The 20,842-nt window shown below is 33.8% G+C and overlaps 1 protein-coding gene and 1 pseudogene across 1 annotated transcript in view; one reads left to right on the top strand and one right to left on the bottom strand.

Moving 5' to 3' along the window:
* The window catches only part of BMPR2 (bone morphogenetic protein receptor type 2), a 167,802-nt gene that overhangs the window by 9,171 nt on the left and 137,789 nt on the right, over nt 1-20,842 (top strand). The window lies entirely within an intron of this gene.
* On the bottom strand, nt 1,812-9,288 carry LOC123613331 (prefoldin subunit 6 pseudogene; annotated as a pseudogene).

Here is a 20,842-nt window from a genome sequence, read left to right as displayed (position 1 = left end):
TTTCCTGGTGGTACCATTGGCTGTTTACTTTGGGCAAATCACCTCTTTTGTTCTCAGTTTTCTTATTTGTAAAGTGACAGGATTGACCTGCATGATGCTTATAGTACTTACAGCACTTTTGCTTATGGTATGAGAAAAGCCAGTGTTACACTTAGTTACTATCAGTGTGTACCACTTTGAATGATATGTTTGGTTACTACTGAGTAATAGTACTTTTTTAAAAATTAAATTATAGTCAGTTTACAATGATGTGTCAATTTCTGGTGTACAGCACAATACTTCAGTCATTTGGAACATACCTATATTCGTTTTCACATTCTTTTTCACCATAAGTCACTACAAGATATTAAATATAGTTCCCTGTGCTATATAACTTATTATTTATTGAGTAATAGTACTTTGAATTTAGGTTGGGGAAAACTGTGGGGTGGTTTGAAATTGTAAAGGCACTACTTTAAAAGAAATGTAACTTAAGTTTTTTACAAGTGTATTTTATATCTTGACTGTTGAGTTAGGACCACACAGGTATTGTAAAGAAAGTCTCTTTAGGGATATGCTTCAATGAAAATATAAGAATAGTCTATAACTAAATATAAAGGGTACTTTTAGAATAGTTGGAATCCTAGAATTTTAGAGTTGGACAGAACCTTAGAGTAAACTTTAAATAATTAGAAGCATAATTAAGAAGTTTAGAGTTCTCAACAATCTTGTCTTTCATTTTAATTTTAAAATAATATCAAGGTCAGTTTCAGCTCAGCCTTTGACTCGGTTATCATACATGCCAAATCAGTGATACCTAATCAATGCAATTTTAAATTTAGGTTAGTAAACTGTTTTTAACAGCTTTATTGGCTATAATTCCTGTATCATACAATTCACCTATTTAAAGTGTACAGCTTAGTTGGTTTGGATATATTGTATTGTTAACTTTAAAAAATTATGGTAAAACATATAAAATTTGCCATTTTAACTATTTTCAAGTACAACTTAGTAGCATTAGTTACATTCACAGTATAGTTAAACTATCACCAGAACGTTTTTATGACTCCAATCACAAACTCTGTGACCATTGAGCAACAACCCCCAATTCCCTTCTCCTGCCAGCCCCTGGTAACCTCGCTAATCTACTTTCCGTCTCTGTGATTTTTGCCTACTCTAGATATTTCATGTCAGTGGAATCATACAATATTTGTCCTTTTGTTACCTGCTTATTTTGCTTAGCAGAATGTTTTTAAGGTTTATTCATGTTGTAACATGTGTCAGAATTTCTTTGCTTTTTAAGGCTAAATAATATTCCATTATATGTATACACCACATTTTGTTTATCCATTCGTCTGTTGATGGAGACTTGAGTTGTTTTCACCTTTTGGCTATTGTGAGCAATGCTACAGTGAATATTAGTGAACAAGTATCTGTTCTAGTCCCAGCTTTCAATTTATATATATATATGAGTAATTTATATATATAAAAGAGTAATTGCTGGATATAATTGTATAATTCAATATGGTTTAGCTTTCTGAGGAATTGCCAAACATTTTCATAGTGGCTGCACCATTTTACCAGCAGTATACAAGGGTTCTACTTTCTCCACATCCTTGCCAGCACTTACTGTTTTTTGTTTTGTTTTATTTTTTTAATTATAGCCATCCTAGTGGGTGTAAAGTGGTATCTCATTGTGGTTTTGATTTCCATTTCCCACATGATAAATGCTGTTGAACATCTTCTCTTGTGCTTATTGTCCATTTGTATATCTTTGGAGATATATCCACTCAAGTTCTTTGTCCATTTTTAAAAATTTTATTTTTATGGAGATATAATTGACATATAGCATTGTGTAAGTTTAAGGTGTACAGCATTTTTTTTTTCTCTAGAAAATCGCCAGGTATTTTCACATTTTATTAGCTACAGTATAGACCCTAGAGCTGCCTCATTCTCCCCTCTCCCCTTCCCCCTACCACGGGGTCAGGCCTTCCCAGGAGTCCCTGCCTTTGCTGCCTGGGCCTGCTGGAACTCCTACTGCAGCTGAGCAAGGGTTTCCCTCTGTTGTTCTGACTGGTGCTCTAAGTCCCAGAGCTGGGATTCACATGGCTTAATTTCAGGTGTGATATAGTCCAGCCTTTTCCCTACTGTGGCCCGAGCATCCCCCAGCTCTTGTTTGACCATCCCAGGACCCAGAAGTTTAAAGACCATGTTGGACCCATCCAGCAGGACGAGTTCCTCCTTCATGATATTATTTTCTATTAGTTGTGCCTCTAGCTTCTGCCTCCCTGACATGGATTTACTCAAGTCTTTCTGTAGCTGTTGATATTTCTCCACTTCTCCCTATAACTTGTTCTGGATCAGCTCAGCCACAGTTGGGACGAAAGTGTTCTCCCTTTAAGTATTGGTCAGCATGTTGATTTGATACATTTGTATATCGCAGTGTGATTACTGTTGTACCATTAACTAACAACTCTGTTATGTCACATAATTATCTTTTGTGTGTGTGTGTGTGTGTGTGGTGGGAACAATTAAGATCTAGTCTCTTAGCATCTTTGATGTTTGTGATACAGTATTTTGTCAATGATCACTATGCTGTTCATTGTATCTCCTGGATGTCTTTATCTATTGGTTGTAAGTTTGTACCCTTAAACATTTATCCATTTTTTAATTAGGTTGTTTGTCTTTTTGTTGTTGAGTGGTAGGAATTCTTTATATATTCTGAATATTAACTCCCTGTCAGATAGATGATTTCCGAATACTGTGGACTGAGTGTCTGTATCCCTCCCAAATTTATATGTTGAAATCAACTCCCAGGTGATGGTATTAAATGATGGGGCTTGAGGAGGTAATTAGTATCCTTATGAAAGAGAACCCAGAGAGATCCCGCCCTCCTTCCACCAAGTGACATTACAGCAAAAAGATAGCCATCTAAGAAGTGGATTCACATCTATTACTGAATCTGTCAGCACCATGACCTTGGACTTCCTAGTTTCCAGAACTTTGAGAAATAAATGTTTATTGTTTAAGATTAAGATAAGAAACCTAAAGTTACCATCTAATAGGAAAGACTAAAGTGTATATAAATTTCTTTAAAGAAAGAGCCATGCTGAGGAAAGTCCTCAATGTCAAGGGAAAGAGTAGTCTACCCATGTCACTTTCCTGCTTAAAATGTTTCAAAGTCTTCTCACAGCCTTTAGATGAAGTCTAAACTAATAGGCTTATTCCAAGTTAATTTCTCCCTGACTGTACTTCACCCCTTTACCCTCTTTTCTGTTTCCATAGCCTATGCTTCTTCCCACCACAAGGCTCTTTAGTGATGCTTTCACTTTCTGGAATGTTCTTTATGCCACCATCCTCCTATAACATAGACATGATACACACTCATACATACATACTGCATACCCCTTGGCCTGATTAATCCCTACTCCTATTTCAAGTTTCAGCTTAAACATCACTTCTTTAGGGAGGCCTTTCCTGATCCCACAGACTAACAAGTCTGTTTTCTCATGGTTTTTCTTTTAAAATAAAAAAAAAAAAGAAAAACCCTTTCAAGTTTACTTAATGGACCTTCAGATGGTTAACTCCAAGAAGTCAGTGACCATATCTATCTTACCCACGTGCCACTGTAGCCTCACCACTTAGTAAAGTGCCTGGTACAAAGTAGATAATAAAATTTTATTAAATTTAATATGCAGAACCAATATAGCTAACAATAATAACTAATATTTATTGAGTGCATACTCTGTGCCAGCAACTGTTAAAAGTGTTTCATGCAGAATAAATATTTAACTTCCTACCTTTAAGGTGAAAAAAAAAGTTTGTTGTTTATAAGCCACCCATTCTCTGGTATCTTATTATATAGTAGCCTGAATGGACTAAGACACCAAATGTTTTCTCTTATTCTGTTTTTATTTTTTAAATTCTGTCCATTGATGTACAACAGTATTTGATTTTGATGAAATCCAGTTTATCTAGTTCTTGTCACGTATGCTTTTGGTGTCATATCTCAGAATCCATTGTCAGTCTAAGAGTTTTATGGTTTTAGGTCTTATTCTTAAGCCATTTTATGGTAATTTTTTGTATGTAGTGTGAGGTAGGGATCCAGCTTCATTCTTTTGCATGTGGAAGTCCAGTTGTGCAAGAACCATTTGTTGAAGAGACTGATCTTTCCCCATTGAATGGAATTGGCACTCTTGTCAAAAATCATTTGGCCACAGATATACAGATTTATTTCTGGACTCTCAGTTCTGTTCCATTGATCCATGTATCTGTCCTTATGTCAATACTATACTGTTTTGATTGCTATAGCTTTGTAGTTAGTTTTAAAATTGGAAAGTATGAGTCCTCCAACTTTGTACTGTTCTTAAAAACCAAGATTGTTTTGGCTACTTAGGGCCCCTTGCAGTTCCATGAATTTGAAGATTGGGCTTTTCCATTTCTGCAAAAAAAAGAAAAAAGAAAAGAAAAGGGGGCTGTTGGAATTTTGAAAGGGATTGAAATCCATAGGTTGCTTTGGGTACTATTGACATCTTAATATTAAGTCTTTCTATCTATGAACACAAGATGTCTTTCTTGTTATTTAGGTTCTTTTTAATTTCTTTCAACAGTGTTTTGTAATTTTTAGTGTTAAAGTGTTTCACATCCTTGGTTTAATTTATTCCCAGATATTTTATTGTTTGTTTAGTACAGTACTATTAATAATTTGATGGACTTTATTCCTTGTGTTTATTGTTAAGGAAAATGGTGGAAGACCTTTTGATATACTTAAGACATTTAAATTTGTTACTATTGTTACAGTGATTTTTATTGTTTTAACCATCCCCATTCTGAAAAGCTGAGGAAATAACTAATTACTTAAATTTTACTTTATGGGGCTGTCTACTGAAATAAAAATGTGCAGCATGAGAGCTGTGAGTTTCAGATTTATTTCTGGACTTAATGAAGTCTATAGCCTGGGAGATAGCCTCTCAGATAGCTCTGAGGAACTGCTCTGAAGAGGTAAGGTGGGAGGTCAGCATATATGTGATTTTGGAGAAGAGGTACCTGCAGTCAAGCACACACCTTGTTGGAGGTTATTGTTAGTCACAAGGCACAGATATATTAGTTAATGATTTTAATGCTTTTCTAAGTATGGGAAGATGGGGGAAAAAAAAGGGTTCATAAAATTTACTCCTGAAAATATCTAACTACCTGACGCTTTGTCCTGCTAGTTTTCACAGATCACAGGGTAGCTTATTCCTGATCTCCGTCCTGAACTCCTTTCAGGATGTATTGAAGGTCAGAGACTGTAGAGGCTAGTGACTTAATTCTTACAAAGCTGGATGATGAGTGACATTCTTTAGTTGGCAGTACAAATGTTGTTGAAGAGGATTTTGATTGTATTATACTTTAACTTATCACTAAACCTACAAGAATAACTTAAAGATTTATGTCTGTGAGTCTGACTCTTGTTTTGTAAATTAGTTCATTTGTGTCATTTTTTTAGGTTCCACATATAAGTGATACCGTATGATATTTGTCTTTCTCTAAGTTACTTTACTTAATAAGATTATCTCTAGGTCCATCCATGTTGCTGCAGATGGCTTTATTTCATTCTTTATTTCATTCTTTTTTTAAGAGTAATATTCCATTACACACACATACATACACACACATATATACACACACACGCACGCACGCACACACCCCACGTCTTCTTTATCCATTCACCTGTGAATGGATATTTAGGTTTCTTCCATGTCTTGACTATAGTGCTGCTATGAACATTGGGCTGCATGTATCTTTTTGGGTTAGAGTTTTCTCCAAACATGTATTTTGTGGAGTGACACATCTTTCTTATATAAAAGACACAGGATATGTTTGCATATATATATATGGGAGGGGAGAGACGAGATAGAAGTATTTTAGAAGTATATAATTATTTCTTTATAGATACTTATATAGGTAAGATATTCATAAATCACTATGAAAATGTTACCTGAACCAGACTGACTTCTCAGCATAGGATCTTCATGTCTGACCCTAACATAAGTACTTTTTTTAAATTAAGAAATCTGTAAATATAGGTTCATTGGGGATGGGACTTGGAAGCTAGGGAGAGACAGGAGGAAGGGATACTTTTCAGTGCCTTTTGCACTGAATTTTGGATCATGTGACTGTGTTACCCATTAACTAATATGAAATTCCAACTTAAAAAAATTTAAACCCTTCAATTTTTCTTACTTCGAAAGCTGTACAGAGAGGGGAAAGTACCTTTACAATGGAGAAATATACAAACACTACCTCAGGTAATATAAATTAACATAATCAGTGATTAGTCATACTGATAGTATCGATGTGATTTGAGAGAATGGCACACCACTTCTCTGGTTTTCCTCCAAATACCTCACAGTCTTAGTCTAACTAATCAGGAGAAAAATATCAGAGGGTCTCAAAATGTGGGACAATTTACAAAATACCTGACTAGTATTCCTCAAAACTGTCAAGGTTATCAGAGACAAGGAAAGTCTGAGAAACTGTCATAGCCCAGAGTAGCTTAAAGACACAAAGCCCAATGTATGTAATGTGCTGCTAACTATGATGTAGTATTGTAGATGAGATTTTGGAACAGTAAAAGGACCTTAGGGCAAACTAGTGGAATCCTAACAAAATGTGGAGTTTGGTTGATAGTAATGTACCAGTATTGGTCCCTTAGTTTTAACAAATGTACTGTGGTAATGTAAGATGTTAATAATAGTGGAAACTGGGTGAGGGATATACAGGAAATCCTCTGTAGTATCTTTGCAATTTTTCTCTAAAACAAAAACTATTCAAAAATAAAAGTTTATGAAAAAAATGTACACGCTTATTTTATACAAATATAGGAAGAAAGAAAATTTAAAAAATAATCTTGCTCACTTGAATATAAGGACCTTTATTTAATACCTTGATTTTTTTAAAGACTTTTCCATACGTATATTTTAAAGTGCTACTATACTCTGTATATATACATATGTCCATGTGTATACACACATACATATATACACACACACACATATGTACGTTTGTAACTTTTTTTTTTTTTTGGTGTTGGGGGGTTGGTAATTAGATTTATTTATTTATTTAAATGGAGGTAACTGGGGTTTGAACCCAGGACCTTTTTCATGCCAGGTATGCGCTCTACAACTGAGCTATGCCCTGCCCCCCTTATGTTTGTAACTTTGAAACTTGCTTTTTTATGGTGATATATTGTAACCAGAACTACAGTTTAAAATGAGGGAGAAAGGGTTTGAATATGTTTTAAAACTTGTTGAATATATTCTCATTGACTCTTCATATGTTTTTCTCAGGATGTATTCAAAATATAGTACATTTTATTGATACAAGGGGCAGCCTTTCAGCCCCTTCAAATTATGGATTCATTATCCCATTTACTTGAAATACTATGCCATTTACTCAATTAACTTTTTACAAAATTCTGTATTATAAAGAATTGGTAGATATAAGGTATAATTTTTCTACTGTAGCTTGTGCCTTTAAGAGTCTATATGATATGTCAAATTACATACCAATAAGATATAAGGAGAATTATTACCAAAAGAACTAATGTAAAATTTCATATACATGCCTGGAGTCCCAGTGTCCAACACTATCCATTAACATTGCCTTGAGCATGTTGGGTAACACTTAAACTGCATTATACAAATTATCAAGCTATAAATACAGAATTTGTATAATCATTTTCACCTTAAATGTGTTGACTGTGGACTTGATGGAAGAATTGTGGACATGATAATGTATTGGCTATAATAGTTTTAGATGGAGTTGGATGTTTGGAGAATAGAACAATCATATACACACATATCTATCTCTGGCAATTCTGCATCTATATCTGGAAGGTTAGATGCAGATGGAGGCTGAGAAATTTCAACCTCCACTTTTCAGGACAGTAGTTTTCCTTTAAAATCTCACTGTCAAAAATATACATGATGATATACCTTCATTGTGTCCCAGCAATTTAGGTGCAAAATAGGATGATTTAGGGCTAAATGTAACCTGGCAAATGACATAGTGTGTCATTATTACGTGTGTGTGTGTGTGTGTGTATGTATATGTGTATATGTACATATCTAATAATCCAGACTTTCCAGACCTTTTATTTAAATGAGGAAATAGTTGACTTTTTTCATCATTATTGATGCTTCCATCTTTGCTTTTGTATATAAGAATAGTCTATGAACAAAGCTATACAATTATAGTAGACACTCTAGGCCAACATTTTAGGGAACATTTTGTTTTTGTTATTTGAAAAGTAAAGAGGAAATACTAATAATCCCATATTTTCAACACTATGTTTTACTTTGCTGTATTTACTTCTATTTTTTTTTTTAAAAAGGTGTATATATTTTTGTGTGGGTGTGATTGTTACATGTTAGTTATATTTCAAATTTTTAACATAGAATAGTATGTCACAAGCAGTAGCTGTGTTACATTCTATTGAGTGTGTTTATTATTTACTCAATTCATATTAGGAGATGTTTAGCTTGTCTTGGTTTTCTTCTCTTAATAAAGATTGCCATATTGGTACACCAGAAATTGACACATTGTAACTGACTATATTTCAACTTTAGAAATAAATAAAATAAAAGCACCTACAATCTACAAAAAAAAAAAGAGTACTATATTGAATGCTTTTGTGCATATATCCTTCTTGTGTTTTGGTTTATTTCTGCGTTCTCAGATATCAGCAGCATGACTCAATTTGTTCATTTTTTTCTCCTTAAAACACTCTCTTCATTTGTGTTCTAAGATACCACATTCTTCATTTTCCTCCTACCTCTCTGTCTCCTTTGATAGTTCTTCCCTATGTCCCTCACTTATAAATGGCATGTTGTCTCAGGACTCAGTCTTTGGTCCTTTTCTTTTCTCTGTCTACACTTAATCCTTTGGAGATCTTATCTGGTTTCATGGCTTTAAAAATAGCATCTAGAGGCTGAAAAGTTTCAGATTTATTTCCAGCCCAAACTTCTTTCCTTGAAATCCAGTTGCTTGTAGCCAACTGAGTATTCAGCATCTCCACTTATATGTCTCATAGTCATCTCGAACTTAACGTGTCCAAAGTAGAACTTCTTCTATAGGCTTCTTTTTCCTATAGTCTTACTCAACTCAGTAAGTGGTAGTTCTATCATTCCAGTTGTTCAGGCCAAAAACAGAAGATACCCTGTCTTTTCATTTGTTTTTCATACACATCAGTCTGATAGCAAAAACTCTTGGCTCTACCTTCAAAATTTATCTAGTCTGACTACTTACCACTTCCGCTGCTATCATGTTAATCAAAATCTACATCTCTCTCACTTGTAATTTTTCAGTAGCTTTTGTTTTCTCTAACACCTTTGTTTATTATGTTCACTTTTCAATATGGTATCCTCGGTCACCGTTTTCAAACATAAATCAGATCATAACATTCAAATCATGACACTTTATGCTCAAAGTGCTCTGATGCCTCCCCATCTCACCCAGAATTAAAGTCACAATCGTTAAAATATCCTACACAGTCTGGCCCCTGCTGCTTATGACCACATCTGCTGATCTTCCTCTACTTCTGATGTGCTTTTAACTTTATAAAGGAGTAAAAATTTAGAAAATCAAATGTTTTAGAGAAGGTTAGATTTAAGATACTTTATTCTACATGGTGTGACAGTGGTACCTTTAGTGAGTAAATCTGTATGTTGAGAGAGTAAGGGAGGAGACATGAATATTTCTTGAGCCTTTAATATATCCACTGTGTGCCTTACATCTTTACTGTGTTATCTCATCCTCTAAAACTATTATTTTTCCTTATTTCACAGATGAATAAACTAAATCCTCTGTAACTCCAAAGCAAAGCATTAATATAATACATACAGTGTTAACCTGAAGGTATAAAATATTTTGAATATTTTAGGCATCTGAAAATCTTATTTTCATTTTAGTCATTCAGGAAAAATTGCCCAGACTGAACTATGTCTTAGTTATGATCTCTTATTTTGCTGTAAATGACAACAAATATTTTAGGTTTTGGTTTTGTATATACCATTCAAATGTTGGTGGATAATAAGAATTTTCATTGAAGATTTGAAACTTCAGTTTTGGAAAGGTTAGATCGGAAGGTTAGTTAGATCCCGGAGAGTGATGATAACATATTTAGTTGAGGAGAACTTTTCAATGTTTCCATCTGTTGTTAGTGATTAGTGATTAGAATCCCTAGGGGCTAGCCTAGTGTGAAGAGTAACTTTTTATATTTAGTTACTACACAAAGGGCTGTACTGTGGTGACAAGAAAGGCAAGATTAGAAACAATCAAATGATATCAAGAAATGAATTTATTCATATTACATATCGAAACCAAATTTTTTGTGGCAAATAACTTTTCTGGTATATTTAATTAGTTTTTCCTTTGGCTAAACCAATGCTTTACCTTGATGAAATGTTATCAAAAATGTTAATCTGGGGGAGGATATAGCTCAAATGGTAGAGTTCATGCCTAGCATGCACAAGGTCCTGGGTTCAATCCCCAGTATCTCCTCTAAAAATAAATAAGTAAATTAATCTAACTCCCCCCCGCAACAAAACAAAATGTTAATCTATAAATTCACTTTAGCTTTTGGCACCAACTTTTTCCATTTATCCAGCATTTCTCTGGGGATCATTGCTTTGTCCATTTACTTATTAAGTTTATGGGAAATTCAGTTTTAATGGTCTTTGCTGCTAAGAGCAAGACAGTACTCATAGATTTGTACTAAGTTAGCTTACGTTTGTACACTAAGCAGCTAATAGGCTTTATATTTCACATCATCCTGTTAATGAATATAGATTACATTCTAGTTATGGAAGTGTATCATTTGGATATGCTAGGTTGTTCTAAAACAGCAATAGTTATTTCTTGCTCACTCTGTATATCCATTAAAGACTGACAGGGGTACTGTGCTCATCATTCAGGGATCCAGTTTGATAGCGTCCCACCATCTTGAAAGTTGCTGGTTGCCAGAGGTATAAAAGTATAAGAAAGTCTTTCATGGTATTTGTATGTTATGCCTAGAAGAGATTCACATCACTTACACTTAGCAACTCACTGTTCACTCTTATGGCCTCTCCCAGGTTCTAGGAAATGTGATCTTTCCAAGTATCTACAAAAGGAATTTGGGAAATAGGACCAATGATGACTCTAGGGGGTAGTAAGATAAGATAAACTTGTATTGACTTTGCTTTGTATTTTAAGACTTGTCTTTGCTTCTAGACTTTGATTTTATTTCTTTAAAAAAATCTTTGTTTTTAGAATCCTGAAGTTGTAACACAAGATAATTTAAAACATTTTTAACTGATAATGAAGTATAGAAAATAAAAAGACCCATTCCTCTTTACTTTTCCTCTAATCCCATTCCCTAGGTGTAACCACTGTTGTTTGGTGTATAATCTTTCATACATTTTTTGCTTGCTCTATAAATAAACATCTGTGTATAATTAGAATTTGTTTTTAAATAAAGGTAGAATCATTATGTACTGTATAATATACAGATTTTTGTGATTACTCATGTAGAATAGTTCTAGAAGTAAAATCATTTGTTCAAAGTTTGCACATTTAAAGTTTTGATATGAACTTTCAGATTTCCCCCAGAAGATTGTGCTAGTTTTCATTTCCACCAATAGTATGTCAGAATTCTCATTTTCTTATATCTTTTCCAAATACTGTATAATATCTGTTTTCAATTTTTGCCAAGCAAAAACATTGTATTTTGTTTCAGTTTGAAGTGAGTGCTTTAATTACTAGTGAAGCCAGGCTTCTTTTTGTTTGCTTATTAATCAGTTATAGTCCTCTGAATTACCTGTTCAGATATCAGAGTAATTTTTCTAATGATTTGTTTATTATTCTTATTGATTTAAAGGAGATTTTATATAAAATGATTTAATGCAATTAGAATTGTTTATCTTTTCCTATTTGCCGTCTGGGTTTTGTGTTATCTTAGAAAAGACTTTACCATATCCACAATTACCAAAAATTCTATATTATAGTAAGGAGGTAGATACTATTATGTATTATCACCATTTACAGATGAGGAATTTTAGGCACAGAGAAATTAAGAAACTTGCCCAAAGCAACATAAATAATATAGAAGCAAGCAGCCCATGCTCTTAACTGCTACACTCTATTGCTTCTTGTATAGCTAAATTGTCTTTTAATCACTGAATTCCCAGTAGAGAAAGTGTCCTATTTGGGGAGTAAAAAGCATCATTTAGGGACAGTTAATTTGAATTACATAAAATATACTTCTAACATGTCATAATAGATTTTTTGTTTGTCATGGTAAATAGGTGACTAATACCAATTGCTTAAAATGCCTGAGCGTTGGCACCCGGACGTTTTCAGCTCTTATTTAGAGCCTTACCTATTATTTTAATTTAAAACTTTCTAAGAACCCTGTTTATTTGGGTTTCTAACTTACAAAAGTTGAGGAAGCATCGGATAAGTAAGTAGATGACTAATGTCAGTGGTTTAAAATGCCTGAGCATGTATATATTCATTTAATGTATTCAGAATGATTTTGAGTTAGAACCTATTCTCTGCAGTTGGTGTATGGAAATACATAGCACTAACTGAAATACTTTTGTATTCCTGGTTGTTTATTCTAGTGGTCTTATTTCATAAGAGTGGTACAAACGTAGGAAAGAATAATGGTAACAAAAGGTAAAGGGATAGAGTTGGGGGGAAGTTTGAGGGAGAAGGGAGAAAAAGTAGTTTAGTTAATTTCCTCTTAATATTGTCTGGTCTCCACCCAGTCTGCCACAGCTTGATCTGGCCTTGTTGCCCTTGCCTTTGATCTCTGTATTAGGGTAGTCTCCAAAGAAGCATACCATTCTTTGTGTAAGCTCTTGTAGGTTTGTGAATTCAGACATTTTTAAATAATAATATTGGAAAGTTTGGAGCCTATTACTTAAAGCAAAGAATTATATTTGAAAGGAGAACTCTGAAAAACAATACCAGAAGGAAGTTAATACAGTCAGAAGTACTAAAATTACTGTAGGTTGCATTTAGCATCCTCTCACTTAGGTGAGCTGATTCCTGAAATCTTTTCACCTGTTTTTCTTATTTAGGTCACTAATTATAGAATTTGTTGTTTAAGAAGAGCATCTAGTTAAGGTGTTTGGAGAGAGATTCCTGTGAGACTCAAGTGAGTCATATCCTCAGTAATTATCTTCAGAACTGTGTTGGAGAAGCAGTGAATTTCTGTAGCTAATGAATATTTCATTATTGTTTAAAGGAACTTGTATAAAAGATTTACCAATAAAATGTGACATTAATAAAATAATACTTGAATGCAAAGAACTATATTAGATGCTACTGAGAGTAACAAAGTGAAATACCTCCTGTTTAATAACAGTGACATCCCTCTTTATGGGGGCTTGCTGTATGTCAAATGCAATGCAGAATGTTTTTACATATATTTTTCTCTAGTCAAAATAGCTGAAAGGAAGATATTTTTAGTATTTTAGAATTGGGAAACAGATTGACAGAGATTAAGTACTTTGTCTAATGGTATATACTTCTAATAATAGTTAATTACTTACTGAATTAAAAAATATTTTAAATTTATTTTAAAAATTTTATGGAGGGAGATAATTAAGTTTGTTTGTTTATTGGAGGTACTGGGAATTGAACCCAGGACCTCAAGCATGCTAGGCATGCACTCTACCACTGAGCTATACCCTCCCCACAAATTATTTTTTGAATACGTCGTTGTGATAGGCATTTATGCCAAGCTTTTAACTTTATTTCATAGAATCCTTTTATCAGCTTTGCTGAAATAGAAATTGTTTTTTCATTGATAAGGAAATTGATTTGTACAGAGGTTAAATATATCACCTAAAGCCATACACCTAGAAAGTGGCAGAACTGGAATTCATGCCAAGGTTTTCTTGGTTTCTGAAAGTCTGTGCTCTTAACCATATTTTCTCTCAAGACTTTTTCATTTGTAAGAAAGAATTGATCATACTGAGGTGCCTTTCAACTCTGAAATTTTGTGGATTGTTCTCCATTAAGTAATAAAGTTATGATAAATTATCTTCACACTAGCTGTGTAATAAAACTATTTGCTTCATTAGCAGAAAGACTACTACTGCTTGGTCAATTCTGTTTCCAAGTTAGCATGTATTCATTGAATATGAATACCCTAACTGTGTTAGAGTGGGTGTGGAAGAAGTACGAATCATGGTCCCAGTATTTGATAAACTTAACCTGTTACAGGACAAGAGCATAAATATAGTGGTGTATGCTCAGCTACTGAGTTAAAAAATCCAATTTGAAGTAAGATATACAGAATGCGTATATATAGGCAGTAACAAGAAGGATAGTAATAATTCACTGTGGCTGGACAGGCATGGCATAGAGTTCACTATTCCCTTGAGGTTGGTGGAAGGGAATTGGTCTGATTATGGAGGTATTCTTTAGAAGAGCAGCCATGTGGCCAAGGCACAGTGACCAAATGTATGGTAAACATAGGTGTGAGCCAACCCTAAGGAGCAGGGACAAAGGCTGAGAGGCCTAGTCAGGTGGGCTAGACTGTACAGAAAAGAGGAGGGGAATATTTAGCAACCTGAGTAATTCTCTGTCATTCCTGTGGCCACTGAATTTTAGATTTGACTGACGGTCATCCTACTAAGCACCCACCACTTAGGGTGGTGATGAAGGCTGAGGTTATTTGGTGGGTATATATTTCAGATTGGCTCAGGTGCTATACTCATCAGCTCTGAATGCTTAATATCTGGCAAATGGTGGATTATCTTTTGTGGGGAAAGGGTTGTGAGGGGAATATAGATGGTCAAGGAAGTAGCAATAAAAGTAGCAATTCAGAAGAGAGGGTGGCATATAAATGCTCACTGACACTGTTTTAGGGTTGTATTTACCAGCCACATTCCTCTTCACTACTTTTATTCCTGGTAGTTGGAGTTTTGGATATCTAGCTACATCTACTTTGGCCATAAAATTTAAATCAGGTAAAAAGAAACACAGGTAATATAAGATGGCAGAGGATGTCATAAAGATATATTGAAAAAGAAGCTCCATTTTAATCATTAGGTGATGTATTATATAATTATATTAAATGATTCATCAGAGATATTGTATGTTTGATTTTGGGGGAGGGAGTTCAGATAGAGCAACAATATGTTTCTTTGATGTGAATACCTTATAGTTTTCTTAAGCAGGAAACTCACTGACATTTTAAAGCTTTAATGTACTAGGTTGGGAGCAGTGTCAATAAGTAACATTTCCCCCCAAAAATACCATGTTTCACTAACGCTAAGAACCTGTGATCTATAATCTCATTTAAGCAGATCACAGTAGTAAGAGAAAATGATTCTCTGGTTTCAGTGTTTTATGATGACATTTCTATAGAGAAAAGTGTAGATAATTTAAGTTAAAAATGCTTTTTTGTGTTGCATCTTTAGAAGTTTTCTTTTGCAGTGTTTTTGGGGAAATGTCTCATTCAGCTCTTTCCTAATTACATGTGAAAAAAACTGGCTACTAAAATAAAAGGGCTGTATGTGAAGCAAATTATATGCTGTAATGCACCTAATGTTGCCAAGTACACTTAATGAACGAGGTGGGGAGGCCATTTAGCCATCCAGGGAGGCAATTCAGCCTAGTGCTTTTCTACAGGGAAACTGTTAAAATAAGTTTGAAGAAATCGTAAGTTTAAGGAGAAGACAAATTTATAACACGCCTGAAAAGAACCAAGATAAAATACTTACCTGCTGATTTTTGAATATCCTTATGGTTTTCCTGACGAACACTGCTGAAAGGAGATATTGAGCAAAATACTTAGGAGACCTTACTTTTTGTAATCTAGCTTTGACATGTTACATTTATGAAGATTAGGTTAGGTTAAGAGAATATCATAGTTATCTTGTAGCCATGAACAAGGCATCTGGATTCCTGCCTCCAATGGCTCTCATGTACTTGTTGAGAAGACAGATCATAAGTAGTAAATACATACATGTACAAGGTAGAAATTATGATAAATGTTACAGGGCTATATTAGAGGGTACTTGGGAAGGGCACTTGAGTTAATGTGCTTAATGAAACCTTCCTTACTAGGTGACATCTCAAGAATTAAAATGAGCCAGATTTGTGAATAATTACAGGAAGAGCGTTCCGGGTAGAGGAACAGACAGCACAGTCTGGGAGGTGGGAAAGAGCTTAGTATTTTATGGGATCAGAAAGGAGACTGGTGTGGCCTAGAGTGTAGTGAGCTCGGGAGAGAGATGCATGACAAAGGGGTTAGTTAGGCAGGCAGGAGCCAAATCATGGGGACTTTTCAGCCGTGGTAGAAAGATGAAGTTTGAATTTTCTTCTGAGAAAAATAGGAAATGCTTTTGAAAGATTTAAGCAGGATGAATTTATCTGATTTTCATTTTTCAATATCAGTTTGGCTTGTATGTGGAGAAGGATTAGAGAGGAGCTAAGGAGAAAAAGTAAGACTAGTTAGGCACTTGTACTCAAGATGGACAAGAGAGATGGCAGGTTGGCGTTTTCCCTTTAGTATCATCAAGGAACATTTGGTATCACTACACACCTCCTTTAATACACTATTTTTTAAATAGCAAGGGCCATTTCTTGGATTTAGAATGTACTATTGAGATAGTTTTAAAAACCTGTTTCCCTCAAATGTTTATTTTAGAGAGCTATGTTATATATTTAAAGTTTTCAGTAAACTACAAATATGTAATAGTATTATCTGTACTTTTCATTTATTGGAAAAAATGTAAACATGGAAAGTATTTTGTCTCAAGTAATAATTCAAAGAATAGGGATAGAGTCCACCTTTCTGGACTCCTTTTATGATGCAGAGAAATCAGACTACAAGAATAATTCCTAGTTACACAGCCCTTTGTAGATCAGGGCTTTCCTGTTTGTCCTGTTCTTTTTAGCTTATTATTGCAGTCTTTGAAGACTTGTGTCATGTCTCATTTGTAGAGCACATACAATCTTTCTTTTCCCATACAGGCACATATACAGTGTATCACTTTGAGATTTTCGTTGTTTTTTTGTTGATATTCTCCACACCCCCACTCCCCCATTACAAGGAAGTGCTCATTCATATATCCCTAGTAGGTTTTTTTCACCAGTGTAACTTTTTCTCACTTTTGGTTACTTTCAAATAATATTAGAGGCTACTAGTTTTTATACTTAGACTCTAGAATAAAATTGGCATGACTGCAGTCTTCAGTGTTTCATCAAATTTTTTTTTTAACTAGGCCTTAAATTATGAGCAATAACAGAGTTTGACCAATGGTGGTCTCTTACATGTAGCATGAAAGCTCCATAAGGCAACAGAATAATTGCGGGCAGAATTAGGATAGAATTTAAATGAAGTAAAAATTTTACAGCTAATTCCTGGAAGATCCGCCGTAGCTGATAGAGTCTATTTCCTAATCTGATACCTTAGCAATAGAAGTTTATAACTCAACTATTTTAATTCATAGATACCTAAAAATTCATCGGAGATTTGTTTTCTTCTATTGTTTAAAGACTAGGAGATGCACAGAGAGTATAAATTTAAAGGAAGATTTTCCATCAAAATTTTTTTTTACGGCCTGTCAAAAGAAGCTTTTCTAACCTGCAGTATATCCCAATATATTACATTTCTTTTCCTGTTTTCTCTACAGGAAATTTTCATATCCCTTTAAAAATTATCTTGAATTAAGAGAATTATTCATGAATTAGTACTTTTTTTGGGGGGGAAGCAGCATTACTATTCATTTCTCAGACCTTTAATTTTGAACAATAAGGGTTATTTTATGTATTAAAGATTATAGACTCTTAAAGAAAAACAAGTCCAAAGAAATTGCAGATTAGCTTAAGAGTCAAATTCTGTCCAGATTTGACTTTTTCAGGTATATAGTAAGTACATAAACTCTTAAGCACAAAGCATGGTGAATTTTCACAGAATAAAAACACTCACATATCTAGCACGCTGTACATAAACAGAACTCCAGAAGCCCCATTGTATCTTTTTTTCGTCACCATCCTGACTTGTGATACTGTAGATTAGTATTGAATGTAGGCTGAATGTTAATTCTTAAGTTTGATGTTCATCATACTGGACTTAATTCTTAAGTTTGATGTTCATCATACTGGACTGCACTTAATTGAATACTGCTGTTTAGGTTTTCTACTAATTTAGCCTAATATTAAAATTCTATGTGAATTTATCTTATTAGGGAAAAGTAATTAACTTTTCCCCTGAATTTTAGGACATGACTAGCTATCTAACATTTCTTTCCCTGATAACTTTCTTTTCTTTAATTTTCTATTCATCTTGTAAATACTGCAGTTATTTCTGTGCCTACTTACAGGCTGAACATGTCATTAACCCTTCTGAGGATGAGGGACATAAATTACAAAAATTGCAGAAGTTCTACTGAAAGAAAACAAAATGAGCATAATCAGCTATTTGATGTTTTTGAAGGTATGAAGCAAAACCTGAAGGTTCGTAGTTAATATCAGATAGAACCAAGGAGATAGAAGGAAAAAAGCCTGTTTCTTAACCTTCCCATACCTTTAGCATTCCTAGAGATCCGTGTTTGAGAGACGTCAGAGAGAAATGAAGCAGTAAGAGTGAAGACGACACACAAACAGGAAGTTGTTACTTTAACAGTCGCAGCAATTTCACATTTTCCACCAGGTGTAAAAATCTGTCAGTTTGCTAGTGAGTGAAGCTTAATTATTTTCTGTTTTAAGTTTTTACTTTAGTCAGATGACTTTTCTCTAATTCTTCGTTTTAAAAAGACCTCAGATTCCAAGGTACGTTAATTATTTCAGTTCTCAAAACGATATTTCATCATGGTTTATGTAGTTCATTAAGTCAGTCCATTCCTGTACTGCTCACTGAACAACTGGATTTCAGTCAAGCAGGGTTCACTGAGCTTTAATTGTGGCAAAAGACACACAATGTTACTGACAGTTCTTTGGAGAAATGTATTTGGTATATTTTATATGCAAGTTGGTTTATAATAAGATATCAAAAGCTTGGACTATTTTATAAAGGATTGAAATGCTTGTCAAGTTCAGAGGATTTCCATAAATTACCATTTTTATCTGTCAGCAAGAGATATGGCGTTACCTCTATCAGACCAAGACATCTGCATAATAACGCATGAAGTTTTTGAAGAGTAATTGTTACATTAAACTCATCTTATTTTTTAATAAACACTTTCACTCTGATATATACTTTTTGACTGCTTATTCTACTACTGGTCATCTTAAATCAGTATATCCTTCTATTTCCTTCTCTGTTATCTTACTAACGGAATCATAATCAGTTCTCTCCATCCTTAAAAACAAAAAAGCAAGGAAACAAAAAGACAAACACTAGGCACACATACACATTGGCCTTGTTGCCTCTTGTTTTATCTTCATTTTTATTGCTAGATTTCTTAACTCTTTGCAGTTATCCCTATAATTTTATTAAGATAGCATTTCCAGAAGTTACCAAATTATATAGTCTTTGCCCAGTCTCTTTTCTCTCTTTTCTTTATTGAAGTATAAGTTGATGTACAGTATTGTATACATTACAGGTGTACAATATAGTGATATATAATTTTTCAAGATTATACTCTATTTATAGTTATTATAAAATATTGGCTATATTCCTTGTGTTGTACAGTATATCCTTGTAGCTTACTTTATACATAATAGTTTGTGCCTCTTACTCCCCTACACCTATATTGCTTCTCCTCCATTGCCTCTCCACACTGGTAACCACTATATGACTATATTTAACTATATCTGTGAGTCTGCTCCTTTTTTGTTATATTCACTAGTTGTATATTTTAGATTCCACGTGTAAGTGATAGCATACTGTATTTGTCTTTTTTTGAATGACTTATTTCATTTAGCATAACACTCTCCAAGGCCATCCATGATGCTGCAAAACTTCATTTTCTTTAAGGCTGAGTAGTATTCCATTGTGTGTATATATAGATATACCGCATTTCCTTTATTCATTCATCTGTTGATGGACACTTAGGTTGCTTCCATATCTTGACAATTATAAATAATGCTGTGAACATTGGGGTGCATGAATCTTTTCAAATTAGTGGGGGTTGGTTTGTTTGTTTTTGAGTATATACCCAGGAGTGGAATTGCTGGGTCAAATAGCAGAAATTGGAAGTCATTACTAGATTTGATATACTCATTTTAGGATTAGTTGATATTAAGTATTAATATATTAGGAAATGTTGATATTTGAAGGAAAATCACATACACAGCTGTAAGTCAAAAGATACGTTTTTGGGATTTCATGAGTATCTTTGGCATATCAGATAAAGTGTCTGTCTAATTCATTTGTTTCCATAGTAGTGAATCTGAAACTTAAAAGGTGTTTTTAGTTCAAGTATTATTTTATTTCTTATTTGCTACAAAGTGAGTCTTGTGTAGGAGTTAACTGTTTCAGAGATAATAAATAGACAAAGTAGAAAGAGAAACAATGATTTATTCTCTTTCATTTTCTTTTTTGTTAATCATTGCCCACAAAATTAGTACTATGTCAGATCTTTTCCTTACAGTTAGCATTAACTTTCCTTCTTACTTTCTTTTGATATTTTCTAAATGAAATAATACTCTTTTCTGGAGTTAAGCTATTAGCATTAAAATAATTTTTTAAAAAGTGTTCAGAAAAAAGTACTTTAAAGAAAAACTATTTCTTGATTTGATTATTTCTGACAGGTATTCATACTTGAATAGACAGGTTCTACAATTAACATGAGGTATTGTTAGGAAAGTTTGATGAGATGTAAGCTAATTGGTCTCTGAGGTCATATTCTACCCTTTAGAATTTGAAATAGTC

Source organism: Camelus bactrianus, chromosome 5, assembly GCF_048773025.1.
Source record: "Camelus bactrianus isolate YW-2024 breed Bactrian camel chromosome 5, ASM4877302v1, whole genome shotgun sequence".
NCBI classification, from domain to species: Eukaryota; Metazoa; Chordata; class Mammalia; order Artiodactyla; family Camelidae; genus Camelus; species Camelus bactrianus.
The sequence above is the reverse complement of the archived record's forward strand: the minus strand, read 5'-3'. Positions and strand labels throughout refer to the sequence as shown.